Raw genomic sequence first — 5,527 nt, forward strand, 5'->3', positions numbered from 1 at the left:
TACTGAAATCTAACATGTTTACAATGCATAGGGAAAAATTAGGTATTTGTAATAGGAACTCAAAGAAGCGAGCATGTTGAACAGAGAACCAGCAGATATAAGATGTGGGAAACCCCAAAGACTAGGTGATACATAATTCCCTTCTAATTAATTTAGGGAAAACCTTTCTTCACATATCATTGACCATCTTGAACTTTCCACTTTATAACACTTCCTTTTATAGGTTCTGAAGTGTACCGAATCCGCTTCTACTTCCAGAGATTTGAAGTGATGTTTGCTAAAGGATGTCCATCCACCAAGGCTCTTTCACAGCCTTCTATTACAGTATTGCTTTTGCATGGCATAATTAAATATCCATTGATGATATAGCCCAATAAGTAGGGTACTTACTGACAAAAAGAGCAGACAGAAAGCTTGACTCCTTTGTCCCTTACCTCCTTATGACTGCAACATTGACCTGAGATCAGAAAGACAACAAGATAATCAGCTGAGGGTGTCCTATATCTCAGCTGTGTTTTGGCATCACTGAACTATTAGTTAAAATAGGCTACCTATGCAGCTCTACCTCCTTGATGCGCAGCAGCTTTGTGATGTGCAGAACCTTTGTTTCAGGGTCCCATCTCTCAGACAGCATTTAAGCATCAAGAGTGAAGTACAGAATAAAATTCTTCAGAAGAGAAGAAAGCCACATCCTGTCCTTTACATTTCTTCATGGTTATTTTAAGCTATCCTGAGTGTCCATATTGCATAATGTAAGGAATATTCCACGAGAGGGGTCATGCTACCCATTTGGGATGACCACATCTCCTCATTGCACCGTTGTTGCAATACAGGCAGCGATCCACACTTAAGGCCCAAACCGTGTAACACACCTCACTCGCAGACTTCTCTAGTGTATGCATATACACATATTATCATATATAAGTGTATATCTACTGCATATATTGGTATACTATTACATATAAAATGGGATGTTCAAAAATCAAGTTCATTGTAGAGAGCAGATTTTTTAAAAGATTATTGTTTAATAACAAAACTGCAGTTAAAAATAATCATCAGTGACCTGGATGAAGAGACAGAGTACCTCTTCAGCAAGTTTGCTGATGATGCCAATCTGGGAGGAGTGGCTGACACACYTGAGGGCTGTGCTGCCATTCAGAGAGACCTGGACAGGCTGGAGAGCTGGGTGGAGAGGAGCCTCATGAAGTTCAAGAAGGGAAAGTGCAGAGTCCTGCGCCTAGGGAGGAATAACTCTATGCACCAGTACAAGCTGGGGGCTGACCTGCTGGAGCAGACCTTGCTCTGCTGAGAAAGACCTGGGCATGCTGGTGGATGACAAGTTGACCATGAGCCAGCAATGTGCCCTTGTGGCCAAGAAGGCCAATGGTCTCCTGGGGTGCATTAGGTAGACTGTTGCCAGCAGGTCAAGGGAGGTGATCCTGCCCCTCTACTCAGCCCTGGGGAGGCCTCATCTCAAGTACTGTGTCCAGTCCTGGGCTGCCCAGGACAAGAGAGACAGGTAGCTACTGGAGAGAGTCCAGCGTAAGGCTACGAGGATGCTCAGAGAGCTGGAGCACCTGCCSTRTGAGGAACGGCTGTGAGAGCTGGGCCTCTTCAGCCTGGGGAAGAGAAGACTGAGGGGGGATCTTATCAATGTGTACAAGTACAAGTACGTCAAGGGGACAGGGACAAACTCTTTTCAGTTGTCCCATGTGACAGGACAAGAGGCAATGAGCAGAAACTGAAGCACAGGAAGTTCTGCCTGACCGTGAGGGGGAATTTCTTCACTGTGAGGGTGACAGAGCACTGGAACAGGTTGCCCAGAGAGGTTGTGGAGTCTCCTTCTCTGAAGATATTCAAAGCCTGCCCGGATGCAATACTGTGCAATGTACTCTCGGTGACTCTGCTTGATCAGGGAGGTTAGACTAGATGATCTCCAGAGGTTCCTTCCAATCGCAACCATTCTGTGATTCTGTTCTGCGATAATTTCAGCTTTACATAAGGCTAGATGGATGTCTTTTTCATCTTCTGACATCCCTGAAAATGCAAAGCTCAGGCTAGTTTGAAGACCCTTTGAAAATTAAGCATTGTGGCATAGAAAAGCTTTGTTTTGTTCTTGTTCCTAAGGTCCTGTTGACAATGTCAGCTTTTTTGCATACAAAACCAGAGTGAAATATGTCAATTTCAGTTTTACTTCTGAACATTCTGACTTTTGACTTTCTGAGAACATATCATAATTGTAACACCAATTTGAACAGTAACAGCCTTGGCTTTGCCTTTGCTCAAGGCCCCACTGGCCTCCAAATGCACAGGAAGTGATCTTGATAGTTGTGGGTATTTTTCTGAGTGATATTTCTGTAACTGCACACAATATGTCTGATGTCTTTTCACTTTAAGAATTATCTCTTCTTTGGTGAGTGATCGTGTATTTTTGAGGTTCCAGAGTACCAGAAAGTGACAGGTCATTTGCAATAAAAAGATACACAAGTATGAGATGCTTGCAGAATCTGTTTAGAACTGGGTTTTGTTGTTGTTGGCCATGGTGATGGGGGGGGTGTTCTTTTTTTAAAGTAATGCAATTATTGACCTTCTCAAGATTTGACCATAGAAATACAAGCAGAGGATGTTTATGCCTAAGAAGTTTTCTGACAAAAATAGGCTGCATTATGAATATATTTAAATATAGAAATCACCTTCTTGTACAAAAAGGTTATTGTGACCTTATATATTTGTGAAAATGCAGATAGAATAATTTTTGTTAAGTTAGAATGTTTAGATCATTTGTTAATATTTTTCTTGGTTAATAATGATTGTGTATTTAATTACACTAATAGTATAACAAYAGTAATATTACAGTAAGAGCTGATGCAAGTTTTTCAGAAGTTATTTCTGCCAGTGATAAGAATCATACCCGAGGCATTAGCCAATATGGTAAAGAAATGTTTAGAAGATGTAAAAAGTACAAAATACCTTAGTAAGGCAGCAGGTCTCTGAGCTTTTCCAGAGTGTTATTTCCAGAAATGACAACACTGCTTTTTTCCAGAAAGTGTTAAGCTATATAAAGTAAATAACTGTTTTGATTTTAGCAACGAAGAATATACCTGTGACATTGTGCAATCATTTTAGTGTGACTGGTGAGAAAYGAACCTAGGAAAAATAGCAAGTATCAATCTGATCTGACAGTCAACACGGTATAGCTTTTTGATTATATTTTGTCTAAGTGTAGTTTGGCTTTTCATACTAAAATTGTCACTGGAAGGTAATCACATGCATCCTCAGCTCATGTATCAGAAACATAGGTGCCTACAGAGTTTGAGGAGACTTAGTGATAATTTTGACATAGTGTTGCTTAAATTGCCCCGTGGGACAAACCCATACCTCTTAGGATATTCAATTACCTAACTCCTTCAAAAAATCTCTTGCAAATCTGAAACTGAGATTGTTGTTGTGTTTTATCTGACCACCTAGCTAAGCCTGCGGGAAAGGAACCTGCAGATGCTATGGAGCCATGTTGTTTCTGGATAAAAGGCACTGCAGAAATGATGACTACTGCTTGGCAGTAGTAAGACTTGATCATGTTCTCGGGAGTGGTCACTGCATTTCTGCTTAGAGCCCTAGAGTTTAGGAAGAGTTACRGTGTCCAGCAAACCAGTAGGTGATGCTGATCTCCCAATCAGAATCTGGGCTGCTGCAAGGAAGCAGCAGGGTTTGGTGGCCAAGTGTCCTAGCATTTGTAGATTGAACACAGAAACCCATGTAGCATCAGTAAAATGCTTCAAAAAGTAGCAGAGATAGTAACTTCTGAATGAAGACTATTTTCTTGCATTTTTTTAAGGCAGACCAAACTAATGACCCATTATGATAGAATAATATGTAGGTTAATCATTTGGACCTACTGGGTCTTGGAATTGCTTCAGATATAGGGCAGAATCTCAGTCAGGTTGGTATGTCTATCCTCTACATTTATTCCATTAACTTTTTTTTTTTTTTTTTTTTTTTTTTTTTTTTTTTTTTTTTTTTTTTTCTTTTTTTTTTTTTTTTTTTTTTAAGGCACCTTCTGCCATGTGCACCAATAGGTATATTCTGAATATTTTTAGAAATATTTTTTAAAATAGAAATATTTTTAAAAACAGAATGTCTTTAAAACAAAATAAAAAAAACTATTAGTTGATCTATAATAAATCCACAAACTATTATGTTGTCTCTTCTTCATGGCCGTTTAATTTTGCATGCACATAACCAATGTTTTAGTAACAGTACCAAGGGTTTCATATGTAAGACATTATTCACAGTGTGTTTCCTGTTATTTTGCATAGCATTATTCTTTGTGAAAATAATGTTTTGGCCTCAGGAGAAATATTGCAATTGAATGCACAGCAATATATTTTTGGTATGGGGCCATGGTGCTAAGGTTTAATTTTTTTTTTTAAATTACCTTGGCAATCAAGACAAGAGTGTCAGGATACAAAATGTAAAGAAGTGGCAGAAGAAGGATATCATTTCAGTGTTTAATTTTCCAATAAAATGTGCTAAGTGAAATGAGAAAAAAAACTGCCCCTCTCTAACCAGCATGGTTACATATGCATTCTATAAATGCTTCTTGAAATGGGATTATATGGGTTTAATAGACGTATTTATTTTTGGAAATAGGTGGGCTAAGCCAAAATTATTGCTATTAACTTGATTGAAATGTTGAGGATTAACACAAGGAATAAAAATTAAACTCATTTAAACTATATGCTGCATTTTTTACTAACAGACTATGTCATGTTGTTGCAGAGGCATGATTCATCGTGTTCTATTTCAGTTTCCTCATGTAGCAAAATGGATCATAATTAGCAGTAATGACAATGTTAAATCCAGTAATTTGAGTGACTGCTAATAAAAAGTATCCAACCCACAGAAATCTATATCGTTACCTATTAAAGATTATATATATTAGACACACGGATAATATGAGCAAACAAGTAAAGTTTCACTTTGAATTGAGCTGAAAAAGATGTGTCAAGAAATTTTTAAAACAAGAAAGTGATTTTTAGTAATAAAATCATTTGACATATGATATTTCAGTTGCAGGAGCTCAAATCACCTTCCAGGGAATACTGAATGTTCCAAATAACTGTACATACATGTACACACATTCTCATCCTTAATGCTTAGGCACATCACTGTGTTGCTATTTACTTTACAGAAATCACATTCTTATTTCAGACACACAGAAAATCATATTCCCAGTGAAGTTAATGGGAATTGTTCACATATATCAGTATTGCTCCCGAATAAAATGCAAATACTTATTACATGTATGCATGTTTTAGGCCGCTGTTCTGCTAATGTTGATATATTTCTGAGTATACCAAATCTAGTTTTCCATATTTTTTACAACTGAACTATCCCTAAGAAGTTCTTGTTTTCTGGCTCATATGTTTGTTTGTTTGTTTGTTTTAATTTATCCCATAGTGGGAAAAGGAGTCAGGTTCACATCTTGGGTGTGATCAAGCTTCCGCTTACCTGCTGAACTGATACA

Source organism: Rhea americana, unplaced genomic scaffold, assembly GCF_003343005.1.
Source record: "Rhea americana isolate MKP2758 unplaced genomic scaffold, rheAme1 scaffold_40, whole genome shotgun sequence".
Lineage (NCBI taxonomy): Eukaryota > Metazoa > Chordata > Aves > Rheiformes > Rheidae > Rhea > Rhea americana.